Consider the following 23,098-nt stretch of genomic DNA (forward strand, 5'->3'; position numbering starts at 1 on the left):
CTGTTATGACAGAGAAATAAACCAAGGGCCGCTCTAACTAATTCCATCTTGGGCAATTGGCAAAGGCTTTGGAAAGTAGGTAGCAAGGGAAATAGTTGCTTGACATTACTGTCCTCTCTATTTTTAAAGGAGAAGATAGAGATCCAGGGAGATTAAGTCACTTCCCATCACAGAGACAGAAAGTGATAAAGCCAGGAGTTGAACCCACATCTTCTGGTTCCAGATTTTATGGTTTTGCATTATCCGGAATAAGCAACTCAAAGAAAGAATTATATTTAAAGATGGTGAAAGAACATCCAGTTTAAAAAAATGATTTGTGATTCAAGCTGTAGCTCGGTTATACCCAAAGCTGACAAAGGGACTTGGGAGGGTCACTTTAGAGCCACAGAGGAGAAGCTTTCTTCGGCTTCTCTATGCCTGTCAGCACGACCCCCGAGATGGCGGTGGGACGGGCAGGGGTGGCCTGTGGCTTTGGTACTCGGGGTCTCATGGTCATCCTGGTTTCCAGGTGAATGAGTTAATGATACAGCAGAGTCCTGGAGCTCCTGAGTATAGGCTTGGAGATGCTGGGGAAGTGTTCTGAGCCATTGTCCCCCCAACAAGCTCATTTCCTGGGGGCTTCTGCTTGATGGTCTCCCTCTGGCCTGGTTTCCTTCAGGCTTGTTAGCTCTTACCCCCGCGTGATGTTGGCAAGCGAGTGGCTTCTGGGTGTGAGACTCGTCCAACCCCACCCTATATGAGCTTAAGTAGGTGGTACCAGAACAGTTGTGTCCAGGTGGATTTTTTTTAAATTTTAATTCAAACTCTTAAAATTAAAAAAAAAAAAAAAATTCTGTGAGTCCACTTGGGTCAGTGGCAGCTCTTACACAATGCAGAGTGTCTGCGAGAGCCACCCCCTAACTCAGTACGTGGGTGGGATTCCAAAGATGCAGTGGGCTCAGAAGGAATCTCAGGTTTATTTCTACGAGAGTCTTACTCTCGACTTCCTTCTGTCTGGGACTCCACTGTTTACCCCATCAGTGACTGACTGTGTCCAGGCCTCATCACTTGCTCTTCCTGGGAACACCAGGCCATTCACTGCAGGGTCCTCCAGAAACCACGATGACCTGCCAGATGCCAAGTGCATCCTGTTCAGTCCTGCTGAATTACAGAAGGAAAGAGGACATAACCTTCGCTCCCCCTCCATCTGCAGGCAGATCACTCTCAAGGCTGTTCTTGCCGTGGGTATTCAACTGCCATCTGAAAGGCGCGTTAGTCATCTTAATAATGTGAATTAATCACAAGCCCATCCTGGTGGACAATATCGCAATCAAAACAACGGAGTCTGAAATGTTCCAGCGAAAATGAGAACTTATGAGCATAGCTTAACTCAGAAATATTGCAGCTGCAGTCAACAAGCTTCCAATCAAAAGAGACTCACAAGCCATATCTGAGATTTTCTGTCTGTTCAAAGTGCTTTTGTCACTAAAGCGGTATCAGCAGTGTAATTTCAGACTCAAACAAGGAAGAGAATTACAGTAATTAAGGACATACTGTGACCAGAACACTTCCAAGCAAATGATACTGTTGAAGTTGTAACTTTCTGAACCAATTGAATTCTGTCTTATATATCAATTTTTGAAGATGTAATTGTTATTAATAAGACATTAACAGGATATCATTTTCTTTGATAATAACTTGGTCTCTCCATAAAAGTGAGTTATTAGAATAATCAGAAACTGCATTAGAACCTACAATATAGAGATGATACAGTGTTTTCTTGCATTTCTGACATATTTGATGCTTTTCAAAATGTGCCTGTTCCTTTTTTCCAACTTGTGTTAAATTATACAGGAGACAAAAACTACCTCTTTGGTTCTTTGGAAGATTTTACAACTCTTTTTTGGACTGACCATGCAACTTTAGAATTCTGTGTTCTCTTTACCCAATCATGGAGTTTAATAGCAAAGAACAGAAACCAACATTGACCATGTACTAGGCACTATGGAGATGCTTTCAGATGATGCAGTTATCTCAGGAATTTGAGAATTAGTTCCTATTACTGAAAGTTTATAGCATAAAATAAGTTTTAGAAGTTTAATCGGGTTGAAATGCTATTTTCCCAATTAATGATTTGCCAAGAAGTGGCAGTTTCCTATAAACATAGGTAGCAAATATAAGTGGCAGGTACAAATGCTCTAGAAACATGGTCCATCCATCCATGTGATTTTAAACCAATGGATTGTGAAATTCTTCTGTCAGAAAAATTGATTATGACTCTTTAGGCCTTAGTCTTAAATTACCCCTGTCATCGTGTATTAACGTGTTCCTTCCATCGTGCGATTTTCCTCGTGGCCACCTCCATTTGCCCTTGGCTGTCAGACGACCTTGTGTAGGACACTGTCACGTGGTCAGGGCAGCAGAGTGCAGTGACCACGGGCGTCTCACCCTCAGGAAGAAAGCTCTAACCCTCTATAATGAGAGGCAAACTAAAACAACAGCGGGAGGTGATTTCTCATCCGCCAAATCAAAGGAGACTAATTTAAAAAGCACACGGCATCCTTAGCTCACAAGCCTGGAGAACAGCACCCTTGTCCACTGCTGGTGGGAGGGGAGTTGGGGCAGTTTTTGTTCAAGGTAATTTGAATAGAACCATCAACAACATTTAACCCTCGGAGGCTCTCACTACATGTCCAGAATTCATGCAAAGGATGGGGTGACGTATTCATGCATAGATTTATGTACAAGAGCACTCATTAGAAGGCAGGTGTAGTGGGGACAATGGGGAAGCCACCTGCCTGCCTGGGATCAGCACGTGTGGCCTCACGAGGACACAGAGTGGAGCCACTGAAAATGTCACCTGACCAAGGACCGTGGAGAGTCACTGCAAGTGGAAATGCTTCTAGAGACACACGCAGAGTCTAGTACGCTCACAGGCACGCACCCACGTGTGCGGGGAGCGCCTGTTTGGGGCACGCCTGCAGCGTGACCATGTTGGCTGAGGTCAGGTGGGCCCCTCACGTGACTGTCCAGCGGGGGCTGGGCATGGCTTCCGGTCCCGAAGCCTCCGCCCGCAGCTCTGGGGCTGTGCTTCTCCGGCGTGGCCTCTCCACAGGGCTGGCTGAGGCGTCTCAGCATCTCAGTGGGCCAAGGTGGTTGGGGCTTTCACATGGTGACCGCTTCACTCCTCCCTGGAAAAAAGGTGGAAACTTCCAGATCTCCTAAAGACTAGACCCAAAGTTGGCACAGTGCTGCCTCTGCCCGATACATGGGTCAGGGTGGGGCACGAGGTCAGATTGCTCAGTGGAGGTGGGGAGAGCGGGAGTGCATCTCACGATGAAAAGACATCGATAGCAGCCACCTTTGGGGGCTATCAACTTCAATGCACACCTGAATTTTATTTTATTATTTATTTGTTTTTTTAAGGTTTTACCTTTAGGTCTGTGATCCATTTTGAGTTAATCTTTGTATATTGTGCAAGGTCTGGTTAGGTGTTGTTGCTGTTTTTTTTTTTTTCTTTTGCATAGAGGTATTCAAGTTTTCTAAGGGCTTCCCACGTGGTGCTAGTGGTAAAGAACCCACCTGCCAGTGCAGGAGACGTACGATGTGGGTTCGATTCCTGGGTTGGGAAGATCCCTGGAGGAGGAAACGGCAACCCACTCCAGTATTCTCGCCTGGAGAATCCCAGGGGCAGAGTAGCCTGGGGGGCTATAGTCCATGGTGTTGCAAAGAGTTGGGCATGACTGAAGCGACTTAGCACCTTCAAGTTTTCTAGTGCCGCTTACTGTCCTGCCCCACGTGGCACGTAGAATTGTAGCTCCCCCACCAGGGATCAAATCCACGTCCCCTGCATTGGAAGGTGGAATCTTAACCCCTGGGCCCCCAGGAAGTCCCTCCATGTGAATTTTAAAAGCCGTCTTCTCTGATGGTGTGATTATAGCTTTATATGCATATTTTCTGTATGCTGTTTCTCTCAAATTATTTATGCTGAATTTCTACTTCATCATCATCAAAAATGATAAAGAAAAAAAACCCCAAATCCTCACTGTACCAAATTATAAAATAATAAAAAATTATAGCCACGAGGGTGAATTGATTGATATATTGATATATTTTATATACGTTGATATACAATTACATCAGCATAGCACTTGTTTTCCACACGCTCTCCTTCTCAGGCCTGCATTTTGCCATGGTGACCACTACCCTGAATGCAGAATTCTACGTGGAGATGAGCATCTTGCGGAGTCACTGAGGGTGGACGGTGTTGGGGAGGCTGCTAACAAACTCTCTCATTTGGAACTAAGCTCATCTCATAAACAGCTTTTGAGATAGAAGATATTCACATTAAATCATACTACATGATTTTTTTATGAGTTGAAAAGTCAATACATAAAAGTCATAAATACTGATGATAGTAATATTAAATGCAAGTCAGTCAATGAAATTGTCTCTATATCCATCTAATGAGATACACTCTGACACCAGGCTTATTGGTAAGAGTGAAAAAAACTCTGATGATATTAAGTTTTGGCAAGTTTGAGGAGCAGGAGCCCTTTATATACTGGTGCTGAGTATAAAAATTGACCCATTCACTTTCCAAACAACCTGGATAAAAACATATACCTTTGATCCAGCAATTCTAGTGCTGGGCATCTAGAGAAACTCATATACATAACCACTGGGATGCATGCATTACTATGTTCATGGCAGCATCATTCAACACTGCAAAGCTTTGCAAATAATCCACCAGCAACAGAGTGGACAGATAAACTCTGGTGTGCTCAGACAGTAATGGAAACAAACTGCAGGTACACATATCAACATGAAAGAACCTCACAAGATTGTTGTATCATTTGCTAAGGACCAGGAAGCTTCAACAACAGGGATTTACTGTCTCACAGTTTTGGAGGGCAGAAGTCCAAGTAAGACTGGTTCCTTCCAAGAGCTGCAAGGGAGGTGTCCATTCCAGGTCTGTCTCCTTGGCTCACAGATGACAGTCTTCTCTCTGTGCACCTGTCCTTGGTCTCCCCTTGTCTGTTTCTGTGTGCAAAATTCCCTTTTGTATACGGTCATCAGTCAAATTGGATTAGGGCCCATTCTGCAGACCTTACTTTAGCTTGATCACTTCTATAAAGACCCTCTCTGTGCATAAGTTCACGTTCTGACAACGGGGCAATTAGACTTCAACATATGAGTTTTGAGAGAGTACAATTAAATGCATAGCAGTCATTCTTTGTATTTTATAATTAGGCTATGAATATTTATTTGTATTTAATCAAAATATGTACATCAGTCCACCACACTGAGGAGATGTCCGTGACTTTCAAAAGATTCTCAACAAGGTCTATGACCTTCAAAAAAGTTGAGAAAGAGTTGGAGGTTAGAAGTGGAACTTCTACTACTAGTATTACCACTTCTATTGCTGGTGATATCAGAACCAGGAAGAGCTGTTAAATGCTACAGAAGCTTATAAGGAAAGCACATAGATTGTGTTTATAGGGCATTGCAAAAACAGGGTGCTTCTGTTTGAAATGGTTTATATGTATTACCGTGGGGAGTTATTTTAATGAATCACTAGTCATCTTCCTGTCTTTAAGAAGGATTATATTTAAACCAGATATATAGTTCTCCAACTTTGCATGAAAAGTCTCTTCTAGTATATTACATGTCACTTGACATACTTGCCTTTAGTATGTGCTTCTGGACATAGGAAATGTTTAGGACAATTTGGGGGAAATCGCATACACTTCCTGATACATCCTCCCACCCAGGGTTCTGCCTCAGGGCCACCTTTTTCAGCTGTGTGTGTGCATGTGTGTGTGCTCAGTCACTTAGTCGTGTCCAACTCTTTGTGATCCCATGGACTGTGAGCTGCCATGCGCCTGTGGCCATGGGATTTTCCAGGCAAGAATATTGGAGTGGATTGCCATTTCCTCCGCCAGAGGCTCTTCCTGACCTGGGGATGGAAACCATGTTTCTTGTGTCTCCTGGATTGGCAGGTGGATTCTTTAGCAAACCCAGGACAATGACCTTGGCTCTTGTTCTAGTCTACACTATTGCAGGCAGGTAGGACCCCCTGGGTCCAGGCCACTACTTGTGAGCAGTACTAAGACGAGGGGTCTTTACTTTGGGACTTCATAGATTTGTTAGAAATGACTGAATTCACACTCTAAAATAAGAACTATATAATTTTACCATATATTCTGAGCGCCGAAGAATTGATGCTTTTGAACTGTGGTGTTGGAGAAGACTCTTGAGAGTCCCTTGGACTGCAAGGAGATCCAACCAGTCCATTCTGAAGGAGATCAGCCCTGGGATTTCTTTGGAAGGAATGATGTTAAAGCTGAATCTCCAGTACTTTGACCACCTTATGTGAAGAGTTGACTCATTGGAAAAGACTCTGATGCTGGGAGGGATTGGGGGCAGGAGGAGAAGGGGACGACAGAGGATGAGATGGCTGGATGGCATCACTGACTCGATGGACATGAGTCTGAGTGAACTCTGGGAGTTGGTGATGGACAGGGAGGCCTGGCGTGCTGCGATTCATGGGGTCGCAAAGAGTTGGACACGACTGAGCGACTGAACTGAACTGAACTGAACTGAATATATATTTAAGAAAACCCTTTAGAATTTTCCAGGAGTTCTGATAAAAATGGAATGTGATTACCGTAATTACCATAAATTAGGGCTAAATTAAAGAGTGTGGAGTAGTGGCTTTACTGAACATGCTTTATTATGGGGGCTTTATTGAATGTCCAGCTTTCAGGGGCAAGCCCCATGGCCCTGGAAGAGGAAGAAGGCAAGTGTGTCCGAGCTGAATGTCAAAAATGCATTCACATGGCCTCACGTGGAGGCACCTGTCCACATTTCGTGTGCACCGACCACCATGAACTTCACTTAGCATTTACCCATTGTTTTAATTTACAGCACACAGACCTCTGGAGAATTCTTGGCTGTTCACTGCATATTTATCAAATGGAAAAGCATATGAGTCCATTAATACTGGGTTGGCCTGAAAGTCTGTTTGGGTTTTTCTGCAAGGTCTTAGGGAAAAACCCAAATGAACTTTCTGGCAACCCGACACTGAATGGGAATCTCTGGAGCTGTGCTGGGTGGGAAAGGCTCTTCATGTCCATACATCATGGAAAGGACTGCGTCCTGGGGGGAGGGCTTGGGGAGGAGGAGCCACAGGGGCAGGACCAAGCTGTCTGCTCACCCTGCTGGTCCTGGCCCTGCTCCATCCTGGACTCACCTGTCAGGACCTGAGGCTCCCGCTTCCTTCCTCCTAGGTCTTTTCTGGAAAATGGTGTCAGCCCACAGAGATGTTGCGAATGAGGAGAAATCGAGAGAGGGTGAAGGGGAGCCTAGGTGTATCCCAGGGTGAAGTGGGGTACCCCACTTCTCTAGTTTGCTCTACATTCAAGAATCAATCTCTCAGCTTTGTCTATGCAGATGGCTCTTTACTTTCTCACTAAATTCACAGAAAGTTCTTAGTTTGCAAAATCATGTACATTCTCATGCATTATATGTGCAATAAAGAATAAATGTACTTGCTTTATGGATGCAGTAGTTGTATTTCAGCCGAGGAAGCTCTTTCTCAGCCGCGGTGAAGAAACATCTAAGAACTAGTGTCGGAAAAAAAAACATGAAAGGATTGTGTCCTTTGTTTTAAACTGAGTGTTTTGAAACACATGAAGTAATGAAAATCGCTGTATTTTAAAATAAATCACGGTGTGATTGAATCGTTGCTAATCTAGAAGAGGATAAATTTTGAGCGGCTCCCTGCCGCTGACTCTGTTTAGTTTAAGGATTTACTGCCTTTTATTATCCTTAGAGTATGAAGTCTGAATAAATTCCCTCCAGACCTGAGCCCTCTGCCTTCTAACTTGTTTTGCTCCCTTATAATTGCTCTTAGAAGAAAGATAAATAAATCAGACGTTTTCTGTTGTATGGGACACACGTTTCATTGCAGAATCTGGGCTCTGGACGCAGTGGGAGCTGTGTGTCTGTACTGCCCAGCACGGTGTTGACCCATGGGCACCAAATTGTGGTCCAAAGAATTCACCACTCAGCTGAGCTGCATAGCCTCAGTGAGGGAGGCACCTGGCACGGCTGGAGGAGGGGAGGGGCGGTTCAGCTGGATTTGCGCTCATGGGACAGGATGCAGATGCAGGGCATCCCAGGCCAGCACGCCTTGACCTTGGCCTTCAGGACGAATGGCTTTCTCTGCAGAGAAAAGCTGGGAGGACAGCTGGCCCTCCACCTGCCCACTGGCTCCATGACGGCTGCCTTTCGTGACAATTCCTCTTTTCATCCTAGAAAAATGATGCCCGTCCTGGTCCGTTTCTTTTAATGGAAGCTCCTTAATAGCCCTGAAACAAATGATTGTTTTGTGAGCAGCCAGCTCTGAGGGACTCTCTCTAGGAAATAAAGCCTAGTGATGGGAGGGATCTGTGATCCTTACCAGCCCTGCTGTGAGATGAGATCTGGGTAAGGGTGGGGGGTGGGACTTAGAAGTGGGAGCCTCTGGGAGACGAAATAATTAGACCCTCGGTCTGAAGGTTACACCCACTAGTAAAGAAGAAAAGCATGACATGAGGATACTTCTCAGTGGATTTTCTTTTACTATTATGACAGTGGTGGTTTAGTTGCTAAGTTGTGTCTGACCCTTGCAACCTCATAGGCTGGGCTCCTCTGTCTATGGAATTTTCCAGGCAAGAAAACTGGAGTGGGTTGTCATTTCCTTCTCCAGGGGTGAAAATACATACTTAATGACAAGTAGATAAACCGCTGATCAGAAAAACTGGAGTGCCACTCCCATTACAATGTAATATTAAAGTGCTGCCTAAAGACATTTTATAAAGTAAAAAGTGTTTGAAGTTTAATTTTATAAAAGTCAACACCATTCAAACCAGCATGATTATTTGCTGGATTTTAGGTTTTTGTTTCCTCAGAAGGAAAAATGAAAAAGAGAGATTGTGTGTTCACATCTGGGGGGCTTCCTGGGGGGCTCAGTGGTGAATAATCTGCCTGCGAAAGCAGGAGACATGGGTTCGATCCCTGGGTTGGGAAGATCCCCTGGAGGAGGACATGGCCACCCACTCCAGTGTTCTTGCCTGGGAAATCCCATGGACAGAGGAGCCTGGAGGGCTACAGTTCATGGGGTCGCAAACGGGTCGGACATGACTTAGTGACTAAACAACAACAACAGCATATTCACACTTAACTTGTATGGACTGCCCTGCTGTTCAAAGCCATCCGTGCAAACTTTTCCACGAAGGGGGAGATATCCGAGATTTTAGCCTCCACAAAAAGTGACTTTAGAGGACTCTTTTCCTCGGGGCAAGGAGGCACTCTGTAGGTCAGAGTTAACGCCATCGGCTTCCGCATGGAGGTTCTCACTCCTTGTCAGCAGGTGTGGCTCGAACCATTTCTCTGATTTACCGCACAAGCTGGAGAGCTTTGTGTTTCCACTTAAATGGAGTTTCCTAGGTGAGTTGGAATCGTTTTAGGCCAGGGTTTCTTGTTGAGGTTGCTGGCCCCACTTAATTCCCAGGAGCACAATTAGTAGCCCTGCAATTATCTCCCCGGCATTAGGAGACAGACCCACTGGCTCACTGTCACATGGAGTGCTTCGCAGGGTGTTACGGAGGTGGTGGGAGGCAGAGCAGGGAATATTTATGAAGCTTCTTGATTGAATCTTTGCATTTATTTTCAAGTGACAACTCCAGCTACCTACTGAGACAGGCAGATCGCTATTTATGGGAAAGCCTTATTTTTGGAATTTTCATTTTTTTCCTAAAAGGGTAGGAGACTTTAGTGCCTTTTTTTTTTTTTTTTTGGGTTGTTCTTGTTCCTAGAGAACTTTGTCAGTGTGCTGAAGGTTTGACAGAGGGGCAAGTTTCAGCCAGGACTCTAGTGTGTCATTGGATCTGGGGGTTGGAAGGGATCCTGGACTCAGCCATCCCGACTGTTGTCATTTTAGAGATGGAGAAGACGAAGTGCAGGAAAGGGTCCCCCTGCCCTACTGGGCAGATGGAGAAGGGGAGACGATGCTTCCTGACCCTGGGGCGCTCTGACTCTCACACCTTCCTTTCCTAAATCCTGGCTTGGTCCTTCCCCACCGCCCTCCTCCCCTGCTGCTTCCTTCAGACTCTTTTAATGTTGCTAAGCTTCTTCAACTGGTCCTGAGGACCTCTGGGGACCCCCAGCATTTGCTTCAGATGCACCACAAAAGCACTAACCTTGTGAGAAGTGTCCATCAGGGTTGTCAGTGGCGCACTTCTCAGGAGTAAGGGTCTACAGCATCCATTATATTCCCTCAAGGTAATCTGTGACGTTAAAAAACGCAACCACTTCCATTGGAAAGTTTCCTGAAGTAGGGGGAGCTTGACGAGCTCGAGTCCTTTCTTTCATGTTCTCAGGTAGCTGTTTACTGATGCTGACGGTAGCTCTGTGCTGCAGCCATTGGTTCTCTGTGGTTCTGGTGAAAGAGCTGTGTGTTATCCCACGTCATGGAGTCTTGAATTTCTTGTTGTTCAGTTGCTAAGTCGTGTCCGACTGTTTGTGACCCCATGGACTGCAGCACGACAGCCTGCCCTGTCCTTCACTATCTCCCGGAGCTACTCAAACTCATGTCCATTGAGTCGATGCTGTCCAACCATCTCATCCTCTGTCACCCTCTTGTCCTCCTGCCTTCAATCTTTCCCAGCGTCAGGGTCTTTTCCAATGAGTTGGCTCTTCACATCAGGTGGCCAAAGTTTTGGAGCCTAGAGTTTAATTAATCTCTGTCATTCTCATTCCAATTTGTCCCCTGGAGGCAGTGTACTTCACCTGACATTGAAGCATCCTTAGGAAAGGATGCCACTATCTCCTGGGTGAGCACCAAAATGGAATGTCCTGGAGGAGGTGGCCCACAGGACCTACGTGCCTGATACCTTCGATCACTGAACGTGTAGGAGGCTCACTGTCAACCTGGTCCTGATCGTCCCCGGGTGCTGCTCGGTGTGTGATGGTGACAGGGAACAGAAGCACACGCGAGCCTTGCTTTAACGGAACCTGGCATTTGCCCCAAGAAAGGACCTTGCAGGCAGAGCCTCGCCCGCGCCCTGCAGAGCGTGACCACGTGGACACCACTGGTGAATGGCTCCCTCATGTGAGATGTGACATCACTTCCCAGCTGCCGGGTTTATGGTTCCCTTCAGATAGTTTTGGCTTGGATTCAAACGGATGAATCAGAAACATGTAGCTTTTGGTCTTGGCATCAGTTTCTTTACCATCTCAAAATTATCTCCATTTTTTTTTAAATCTTATTTTCTCCAGAATTTAGATATAAATTTTGTCCTTCTTTTTAAAATCTGTATAGGCGTCTGAGGGGCTACAAAGGAGTGGATGAAATTCCAAATATCTCTGTTCATAAGTGCCGTGGACTCATTCCAACCAACCAGCTGACAAGGATCCGAGACCCTACTGTGTATCAGGATCGCACTGATGAAGACAGGGTTAGCTTTTAGATAGCGAGAGGGATAGTAAACGTGTGTGTGCTCAGTTGTGTCCGACTCTTTGCAACCCCATGGACTGTAGCCTGTCAGGCTCCTCTGTCCTTGGAATTTTCCAGGCAAGAATACTGGGGTGGGTTGCCATTTCCTTCTCTGGGGATCTTTCAGACTCAGGCATCAAACTTGCATCTCTTGTGTCTCCTGCATTGGCAGGTGGATTATTTACCACTGGCGTCACCTGGGAAGCCCTAGTAAGCATGTAAAACACATAAATAAGTAAAAACATGTAAATAAGATAATCCTTGATAATGGTAAGTATGCCCCAGTCCTCGGTAACAAACAATACAAATCCGTCAAGTGAAACAGAGAAGGACCGTGCAGGCTGCTCTGAATCGGCTGGAGGGCAGGCGGGAGCAGGGCTTCATGTGGCCTCTCGCTGCCCTGGATGCGCGAGTCCACGTAGCCCCCTCCAGCCCCTGTCGCTAGCCCCGCAGAGGTCAAGGGAGAAAGTTCCGGCTCCTGGGGGGCAGGAGAGAGAGAACTGTTCCGTCCCCCATCCTCAGCTTCACAGCTGATGTCTTGAGTTTCCCCCAAAGTAGGAAGGGTATTGGGAGATGCCAAGTGATGTCTTAGACAGCAGTTCGGGGAGTATTCAGGGTGATCAGGAGAGGGCCCATCCCTCAGATGGGTAACTTTTGAGCTCAAGTCCAGGTGGTGGGACGAGGCAGCCAGCTAAGCCCAGAGAGAACCTTCTGGACTGCAAAGTCCACACACAGAAAGAGCTGGTGGGGGGAGAGATGGGGAGGGGGAGAGATGTGGGGTGGGGGAAGGGTGTCTAAGTAAGAAAGAGGCGGAGTGAGGGGTGAAATTAGAGACTTGCGGTGTCTCATTGTGTGGGACTTGCAGAGGCCTGCAAGAGGCTTCGCGTTTCCGCGTTTGTGGTGGAAACTGTCGGAGGTTTAGATGTCATTCACTTTGTGAGGGGAGTGTAACCAGAGGTGCTATGACCCTGAGCGTGGGGAGACAGGCTACTGAAGCTGCCCAGCGTGCGGGGGGGAGGAAGCCCGCAGGGGCTGGGCTGGCTATGCAGGGGTGGGGTGGGGCAGGGGGGATCAGTAGCTCATTTTCAGCTGTGCTGGATTTAAAAAGACTGTTAGTATCTCAGGTGGGAATGTTAAGGATGCAGATGGATGTATGAATCTGGAGCCCAGGGAAGAAGTTTGATGATTTAGACTGGAGAAACCTCATTTGAAAATGGTGCTTCAAGCCACAAAACAGGACATCAGCAAAGAGTGCAGACGGAGCAGAGTGAGGAGGAGCACGCCAGGGGAGGAGGGACTCCCGTCCTGAGGAGGGTGGGGCAGATGGGAGGGCTCCCAGGCGAGTTCACAGTCACACGGCCCTGCTGCTAGCTGCACGACATTTTTAAAATAAGGACTTCAGTGAGATTTGCATTATTTCAAATAGGCACTGCAGAAGCAATTTGAATTTTTTATTATCACGAAGTTACTTTCCCTCCATGAATATTATTTATTTATATTTATATTACATTTGCTTCCCCAAAAAAGGCTTGAGGCAATTTGATATAAAGTGATACTTGAGGGAAACCATTAAACTAGAAAATCAAAGTGATAAGGAAAGCAGAGGAAGCTAAATGCTGTGTGTGCTCGTGTGTTGTACCCGGTTACTGCGGCTAAGTATTGCATTAAGTCAGTCTCCCAGCAGCCAACATCAAAAGGGGCAGATTAGGTTATATGACTGTCTTTAGCTGATGCCCGGATGTAGGGGAGACAAATTTTCTTCCCAAACGCTAAGGAGTAAGTTTCTCCTGCGTCATCCCCTACATAATGATGCCTATAAAACAACAGTGCCGTCGTATTTTATTCTCATAAAAGTCTTTGGAGGTGGATCCTACTGTTTCCCCATTTTACAGATGAAGGAACTGAGGCTGGGAGGGGGTAAGTGCATTGCTCAGGGTCACACTGCAGAGAGGAGGCAGAGCTCGGATTTGAACTCAGTTCTGCCTGAGGCCAGTCTCTGGTTGCTCGGGGCCTGGGCCATACCATCACCAGGCTGTGTCATCACCACACTGGCTTGTTTTTGGCTGCATTAAATCTCAGTTGTGGCTCATGGGTTTAGGAGTCTGGAGGCATGTAGTGTTTTATTTTCCAGACCAGGGATCAAACCTGAGTCCCTGCACCGGAAGGTGGATTCTTAACCACTACACCAACCCCAGGAAAGTCCTCCATTTCTTTGTTATTTGTGTCCTACTCATCCACCGCTTTATTTCCATGATAATATTTCTTTAAATATTGCTCCAAACACTCCTGAAAAAATTTTACGTCACCATACACATTTTACATACTTCCATGTGCTAATCATTAATAAGGTAATTTATTTTTCATGTACAAAATCTGTCCAAGAACAGAAGACAGTGCTTTATCCCAGCTCATTTATCCCCACTTCCAGGAACCATTCAGCCTTTTCCATAGGGCTTAGGAAATATTTCTTGAAAATACTGTATGTTTTAATGGGGCCAAGTATTAGAAAATATTACAGGATTTATCTTATGATCCAGCACTGTGATTTCTCTTGGGTTTGGCTCTAGGTGTGAAAGCTGACACTGTGTTTTATTTCTGAGCTTCACTGATGTTTTATGCCAGCTGTAATAACATTTACTGCCATGTCCTTTTCTCAGAATCTTAATAAACAACCGCGAGCAAGTCGCACCTCATGAGCGGTTAGTATGTCTGACTCAGCATAAGCGCCTCCATCTTTTCTGAAAGGCAAGCATTTGGCTGTCACACAAGTTGGTGATGGGGCAGATAATTCAGAGTCAGGAGAGGAGCTGGGTCCTCAGCTTGAGTGAGCAGGAGGTGATAACTCTGACAGCCTCTTGAAGGCGTGTACATCTTTGGCCAATATCTTAACATCTCCCAGCTTAGTTCCATCAATGAATCCCATGATTGCAGTTCAGCGGGATAGGCCTTGATATCTAGAGGTTCATAGAATATCTAATGTGATAATGTTAACATTATGTACCTTTGAGAGAGCGTCCAGAGTCCTGCGTGTCCCCACACATTCCTGCCCAGGGTTCTGGCTACAAGGATTGTCTGGCTCCGTTTCTGGAGCTGGTCACCTGGGAGGTGGAGGTGACCCCCGCATCACCCCCATGCCACCGCTTGCTCCCCGAGGGTGGGGGCTGGCTTGCTTGCTGCCTGTTGTAGCGTTTACTCCTTGTTTAGAACATGAGGGGCCCTGGGTTTCTTTCCTGTAATGCAAACACTACATGCAGGCATTTGTCTCAGGCTGGCCGTGTCTCTCGGTGACCTGTGGGGACGTGGAGACAAGGAGAACGTGAAGCTCCGGCTGTTGTGAGCGATGAAGTCCTTTGTCTGGCCTGGGGGGTCTTTTTTCTTCTGCCAGCTTTCACAAGAGAGTGATTGGTTAGCTCTCTGCTTCTGTGCTCAGTTGTGTCCGACTCTTTGTGACTCCATGGATTGGAGCCCGCCAGGCTCCTCTCTCCAAGGGATTTCCCAGGCAAGAACACTGGAGCAGGTTGCCATTTCCTTTTCCAGGGCATCTTCCTGACCCGGGGATCAAACCCGAGTCTTCTGCATCTCCTGACACTGCTGTTGGACTCTTTACTGCTGAGCCACTCGGGGTATAAACAAGGTTTGTTTGTACAAGCTTCTCGGTCCTGAAGTCCCAAACTCTGGTGGCAGGGGTCTTCTTCTTAGCCTCCTGGTGCAGGGAGGCACCTTCACAGGAAGATTTATTTCCTGGTCTCAAGGGGACAGAGGAGGGTCAAACTGTCTCTCTTGTACTGACTGCATTTCAAGTTAACTTTGGGTTGGGAAGATCCACTGGAGAAGGGATAGGCTACCCACTCCAGTATTCTTGGGATTCCCTGGTGGCTCAGACAGTAAAGAAGCCACCTGCAATGCAGGAGATCTGGGTTCGATCCCTGGGTTGTGAAGATCCCCTGGGGGAGGGCATGGCAACCCACTCCAGTGTTCTCACCTGGAGAATCCCATGGACAGAGGAGCCCGGTGGGCTATAGTCCATGAGGTCACAGAGAGTTGGGCATGACTGAGTGACCTTCACTTTCACTTTAATTTGAAATAATCAATATGCCACTGATGCACATGTGGGGGCGATCTGCCCTGGACCCCCTCACCCCTCATGGTTATGAAATAGCTGCACTTTCTCTGCTGTCACATCCACATCCCAGACAGGGAAAGAAGATGAAAAAGACAAAGAGAAGGAGGAAGAGGAAAGGAGAGATGGAATAAGAGGAAACGAGGAGTGTCTATTTCAGGAGAAAAATCAATCAGGAACATGCAGCACACCTCTGCCTGTTGGCTAGAACTGAGTGTGTGAAGTATTCTGAGCGTCTAGTTACATTGAATAAAAGTAGGGTTTTGCCTGTAAGAAAAGAGAGACTAAGTACTGAGTAATTTGCCCTTAGCATCTTCAAAAATGCTAATGTTTATGTAACTTCAAGAACTACCCTTTAATAGCCATAATCCTTTCCTTTCTGTAGATGTAAAATAAAGGGGCTCAACTGCTCAACGTCACACTGCTGGTAAACTGGAAGCTAAGACTTTAGGACAGTCTTTCTAGCTCCATCCTGTCATTGCTAATAATATCGTATAACTGCCAGTGACCCTAGAGTCCTCCGAATGAGTTTAGCAATGATTTTTTCCAACACTATTGCCCTGGTCTGCTCAGGCTGCTGTAACAAAATACTGTGGACTGTGGTTAAACAGCAGGAATTTATTCCTCACTGTTTGAGGGGTTTGAAGTTGATTGAGGTGCCAGCATGGCTGGTTTCTGGCCAGAGATCCCTCTTCCTGGCCTTCTTTCTGGGTCCTCATAAGGCACCGGGGTGAGGTTGTAGTAGGAGGTGGACGCTACTCTTATGACCTAGTCTAAACCTAATTGTCTCTCCTAATACCATCACCGGCTTTCCCAATGGCTCAAGCAGTAAAGACTCTGCCTGCCAACGCAGGAGACCCAAGAGACTTGGGTTCGATCCCTGGGTCAAGAAGATCCCCTGGAGAAGGGAAAGGCAACCTACTCCAGTATTCTTGCCTGGAGAATCCCATGGACAGAGGAGCCTGTTGTGCTACAGCCCATGGGGTCACAAAGAGTTGGACAAGACTGAGTGGCTGAACACACACACCATACCATCACATTAGTGGTTAGGGTTTCAAAGTATGGATTTTAGGGGAACACAACCATTCAGGTCAAAACAGCACCTTCCTTTTTTTTTTTTTTTTACAGCTTAAGATGCAAGAGTGTTATTGAAACACACACATAGATATACACATGCAGGGAGGGAGAGATGTTAGGTCAAATACTTAATATCTCTAAAGTAGTTTTATTATAATTTCAGTTATTCACATCTTCTTTAGCATTTGATTAAAAAATATTTGTCATTCTGATTAGCATCCAGCGCTATTTCACTGTTTTGATTTCCATTTTCATGTTATTAGAATGTGAGAGTAGCAGTGTATCTATTAGCAATTTGTTTCTTTTCTTTTTCACATACCCTACTCATTATATTCTAATGGGTTTGTTGTATTTATCTTAAAGACTTGCAAGTGTTCTTTATCCATAGCAACCACTCATGATGTGATATTAATCTGGGTACTATGGATGGATGTATTTGATGCCTTTTGGCATGAAGAATTTTATACTCCTATAGACATGGTCAGATACAACCACATGAGAAGGTGATTCTCAATTACCTGAGAAGTCACATTTTCAGAGTTTAGAGAAAAGACCATCTGGGCTAGTCTGAGAAGGCTTCAGAGAAGAGGTGGAATTTGATCTGGGCTTGGAGAATGGTCTTCATGGAAGAATAGGGAGAGGTATTTAAGGTGCAAGAAATTGTGTCTTGGTAGAAATGATGATACGTCCTTTCTTAGGACAAATCCTGAGAAATAATACTGGGGAGATTAATTATACTTCTAATGCATCCTGACACAAATAGAGACAGATGATTTTAATAAGCAAGCTGTTGGTACATTTACTAGTTAGGAATGTGGACGAATGTGAATTTATAGCCATCTCATCTCATCTATAAATAGAAGCTCATTCTGTGGGTGGAATGGAGGGTTCAGAGCCCCCTGAGGGCAGGGGCCATGCTCTTGGTGTGGCGGTTAATTTCCTTCCAGCTCATCTGGCACGTTACATTCTGGAACCTCAGTCTGCTGGGGAACCGAGGTCAAGAGCATCCAGCTTCAGAACCCACAACACACACACAAGATGCCTTTTTAGTAGCAGCTGGTTCTTAATTTTTTTTTTTATGCTATTTTTGTATTAACAGTCACTGCTCTGTTAAATGGGCAACCCCCCCAGCTCCACTGGGCAGAGCTGATGAACTCGGGGTGGCCACCTGGGCCAGAAGGAGCCATCCGTGGGCTGGTCTCAGGGCACCCGGCAACCTTGTTGTGGCTCCTGACACCCCGCCTAGAGTTTCAGATCCAGCACAGCTGCCTCAGTCCTCAGGGCTCCTGCCAGGAAGCAGGAGTCCCTCAGGCTGATGGGGAGACTCCCGCTTTACTGCGCACACGCGAGCAGGTAGAGGGCGGCTAGCTTTTGACACTCCTGGTGCTAATGAGTAGGAAAGAGGACCACGTGGTGCTGTGTTCGCTGGGCTGCCCTCCCCCATGGCCTGGTTCTGTTCCCTGGGGACCTGGAGGCTGTCCAAGGACCCTCCTGGTCGTCCTCGACCCCTGGGGGCAGGAGGTGCGGACAGCGGAGGTGCGCTCTGCACAGCTGCGTGGTGAGCTGAGAGGTCACCCTGTTGGCTGCAAGGGGGACTCAGCCCCATCCCTTTAAGTGCTGGCAAACGCAGCGCCCCCTTCCTGTAATTCTCAGTGGAGTCCTCGGCCTGGGGCCCCTACTTGCTCCCCTGGGAATGGCTCTATTATCAAAGGTCTGGACTCTGCTTTCTGAGAGTGTCACCTGTGCGGCCCTTCCCCTTCCAGCATCTCAGGGAATATGGAGCAGACAGGCAGGTGCCTGCAGTCCTGGTGATAGTAGACAAGGTTGGGTTCGATCCCTGGGTTGGGAAGACCCCCCTGGAGAAGGGAAAGGCTACCCACTCCAGTATTCTGGCCTGGAGAATTCCATGGACTAAGTGCATGGGGTCGCAAAAAATCGGACACAACTGAGCAACCTTCACTTCACTTCATTAGCAAGTTATAACCAAAGGGCGCTAGTGGTAAATAACCTGCCTGCTAAAGCAAGAGATGTAAGAGATGCAGGTTCAATCCTTGGATTAGGAAGATCCCCTGGAGGAGGGCATGGCAATCCACTCCAGTATTCTTGTCTGGAGAATCCCATAGACAGAGGAGCCTGGCAGACTACAGTCTATAGGGTACAAAGAGTTGGACGTGACTGAAGCAATTTAGCACATTAAGAAGTTAAACTAATCAGAATCAAGAGTGTTAAGTCAGCAGATGGTATTTGGGGGCTGAACACCCCCACCTCTAACGCCCCTAGTGAAATGACTTTAGTTAAGGTTAAGGTCTTGCTCTCCTGGCTCTTGGACCCTCCTCCACCCTGGGCCCTTTTATCCGCCTGGCCCGGGGGCTCCTCTCTCACTTCCAGCTCTGCTCTCAGCCCATCTGTCAGCGAGGGCTCCCTGTCCCTCCGTGTCCTCTGCTCGTGGCACCTCAGACCACCACACTCATGCACAGAAGCAGCTTGGGTCACACATGGGCGAGTCAGGGTTCCCTCCCTTTGGGGTCACCACCTCTTTTCCTTTTTACTAGAAGGCGGCAGATGGCCAGTGCTCACTGAGGCCCTGCTTTCTCTGTTGTCGTTCAGTCACTCAGTCACGTCCAGCTCTTTGCGACCCCGTGGACTGCAGCAGGCCTGGCTTCCCTATTGGAGAAGGACACCAGTCCTTCACTATTTGCCAGAGTTTTCTCAAACTCATGTCCATTGACTCAGTGATGTCATCCAACCATCTCATCCTCTGTGGTCCCCCTCTTCTCCTGCTCTCAGTATTTCCCAGCATCAGGGTCTTTTCCTGTGAGTCAGTTCTTTGCATCAGGTGGCCAAAGTATTGGAGCTTTGGTTTCAGCAGCAGTCCTTCCAAAGAATATTCAGGTTGATTTAATGAATAGGATTGAGTGGTTTGATGTCCTTGCTGTTTGAGGGACTCTCAAGAGTCTTCTGTAATACCACAGTTCAAAAGAGTCCCTTCTTCAATGCTCAGCCTTCTTTATGGTCCAGAGAAGACTCCTCTTCTCAGCCCGTGATTGGTTCTGGCCAATGAATCACAGGAGACGGGACACTGGGGTCTCCCCATTAAAGACACTCAAGAGCTTGTCTGGGTTTTCTAGGTTCTTTCTTTTCCCTGTTGTAGCTATGCAAATGTCTGCTTGTTGAGAGAAATTCAGCTTGTGTCCCTGAGTAGCCTTGTGGAGGGATGTCTGGGGCTGCTCAGCATTGTGTGGGTGAGAAATAAACTCCTGTTGAATTACTGAGATCTGGGCTATGTAACCAATGCAGAGTCTATTCTAACTACTTCTGGAAGCTGTTCACAATGTTTTCCCAGGTGACACCTAGATGAATGCTGTTGTACTCCTTGCTGGTAGCAAGATAGACACGGACTCTGCTCTTGGTAACATATCATCAGAAGATGCTGGGAAGTCATTCTAGGAAGAGGAGATGGCCCAGAAACAGGCTTTTGTAAAAGAAAAAAGAATGGACTTGGATAAACAGGAAAGGATTAACCTTTTAATTAAGATACCAAGAAGAGGTGGCAAGAATACTATACAAAAGAGATCTTAATGACCCAGATAACCACGATGGTGTGATCAGAGCCAGACATTCTGAAATGAAGTCAAGTGGGCCTTAGGAAGCATCATTATGAACAAAGCTAGTGGAGGTGATGGAATTCCAGTTGAGCTATTTCAAATCCAAAAAGATGATGCTGTGAAAGTGCTGCACTCAATATGCCAGCAAATTTGGAAAACTCAGTAGTGGCCACAGGACTGGAAAAGGTCAGTTTTCATTTCAATCCCAAAGAAAGGCAATGCCAAAAAATGTTCAAACTACTGTACAATTGAACTCATCTCACACACTAGCAAAGTAATGCTCCAAATTCCCCAAGCCAGGCTTCAACAGTACATGAAGCATGAACTTTCAGATTTTCAAGCTGGATTTAGAACATGCAGAGGAACCAGAGATCAAATTGCCAACATCTGTTGGATCATTGAAAAAGCAAGAGAGTTCCAGAAAAACATTTACTTCTGCTTTGTTGACTATGCCAAAGCCTTTGACTGTGTGGATCACAATAAACTGTGGAAAATTCTTCAAGAGATGGGAATACTAGACCATCTTTCCTGTCTCCTGAGAAATCTGTATGCAGGTCAGGTCAAGAAGCAACAGTTAGAACTGGACATGGAACAACAGACTGGTTCCAAATTGGGAAAGGAGTACGTCAAGGCTATATATTGTCACCCTGCTTATTTAACTTATATGCAGAGTATATCATGCGTAATGTTGGGCTGGGTGAGGAGGCACAAGGTGGAATCAAGATTTCAGGGAGAAATATCAATAACCTCAGATATGCGGATGACACCATCCTTATGGCAGAAATTGAAGAACTAAAGAGCCTCTTGATGAAAGCGAAAGAGGAGAGTAAAAAAGTTGACTTAAAATGCAATATTCAAGAACACTAAGATCATGGCATCTGATCTCATCACTTCATGGCAAATAGAAGGGGAAACAATGGAAACAGTGAGTGACTTTATTTTCTTGGGCTGTGAAATCACTGCAGATGGTGACTGCAGCCATGAAATTAAAAGACGCTTGCTCCTTGGAAGAAAAGATATGACTAAGCTAGACAGCATATTAAAAAACAGAGACATTACTTTGCCCACAAAGGTCCATCTAGTCAAAGCTATGGTTTTTCCAGTAGTCCTGTATAGATGTGAGAGTTGGACCATAAAGAAAGCTGAGCGCTGAAGAATTGATGCTTTTGAACTGTGGTGTTGGAGAAGATTCTTTTGAAAATCCCTTGGACTGCAAGGAGATCCAACCAGTCCATCCTAAATGAAATCAATCCTGAATATTCATTGGAAGGACCGATGCTGAAGCTGAAACTTCAATACTTTGGCCACCTGATGCAAAGAACTGACTCCTTGGAAAAGACCCTGATGCTGGGAAAGATTGAAGGCAGGAGGAGAAGGGGACAACAGAGGATGAGATGGTTGGATGGCATCACTAGATGGACATGAGTTTGAGTAAGCTCCAGGAGTTGATGATGGACAGGGAAGCCTGGCGTGCTACAGTCTATGGCGTCACAAAGAGTCGGATATACCTGAGCGACTGAACTGCACTGAACTATGCCTGGAATGCTTCTTATATGAGAAAGAGAAAGAGCTGAAACCTACCGATTCAGAGACCAGTCACTTAGTTGGGCCGAGGAGGATGAATGGGGTCCATGGAGATTCCAGGAACAGGGACCTGGACCCTTGGGGAGAGAGGGAGGAGAGCCAGATGCAAACAGCACAGTGAGTCCCTCCAGATCCAAGTGGCTCGGTGTATCCAGGGATGTATGGGGCCAAGTCCTATTCAAAATCTCCTCATTAGATGTTCATCAGACACTCGAGTTGTGGGCTCCACTGCGTAAAGACCAAGCCTAGAAGTGTATCTGCTCACTGACCTGTTAGGATAATTGGGTCCAGAGTGAGTCCTGGAGAGGCCTCGAGTCACCTGCCTGTACTTCCATTCCATGCATGGGGAACGTGGAGCCAACTTCTTTGTGACAAGCAGGAGGTGGCAAACATGGAGATGACGTGGGCCCCCATGGGTGTGCAGCTTTCCAGTTTAGGCCCTTCTGACTTCTGAGTGTGGCTTCCACACCCTTGGAAATTGGCTTATTTGTGGGGTTGGGGTGTGACTGGTTCAGTGTGGCAGCTTTGATGGGTTAAGGAGGCATGTAGGCTTTCTGACCCAGTGGAGGTTTTTGCCTTAGCTAAGATCATCTGGACATTGTTTTCTCCCTGATTTCAGAGTTTCATTCACAACGTAGACTTTGTTTATGATTTGTTAGTCCTACAAACTGACTTTTGGGGCCAAATGGTGATTATTTGCAATCTGGGCAAACATCGCTTGTTGACTGTGAAATACGAGACAGCAGGGCTGACACGATTGTAAAAGTTGAATGTTGTACAGAAAACTGCTCTTGGGCTTAACTTCAGGGCCACAAAGTACGTTGATGGTAATCACCTTGGCTCAACCCATAGACCATGAATTAGTTACCGATCAATCTGCAATAAAGTAATTTATACATGACAGTTAAAGTAACAGGAGAGCCTCGGGGAGTAAATATTTTATGTGACGAATTAACCATGCGAGGTTCGCTCAGGAACATTAATTAGAATCCTGAGGTTAAATTCCTGTGTGTTGTGAAGTTGTTGCTGAGTAATCACCTCGGGGCAGAGTAATGATGCAGGGCTTGGGTTTGCTTCTGCCATGGTCTCTTCCCACCAGAAATGAGAGGTAACAGTAAAACCAGCAGCTCCACTCTCTCTTCTGTTCTAAAGAGCAAGCGAATTGCCTCCTTTCTTCCGCTCCAAACCTGC

This window comes from Bos indicus, chromosome 24 (genome assembly GCF_029378745.1).
Source record: "Bos indicus isolate NIAB-ARS_2022 breed Sahiwal x Tharparkar chromosome 24, NIAB-ARS_B.indTharparkar_mat_pri_1.0, whole genome shotgun sequence".
NCBI lineage: Eukaryota > Metazoa > Chordata > Mammalia > Artiodactyla > Bovidae > Bos > Bos indicus.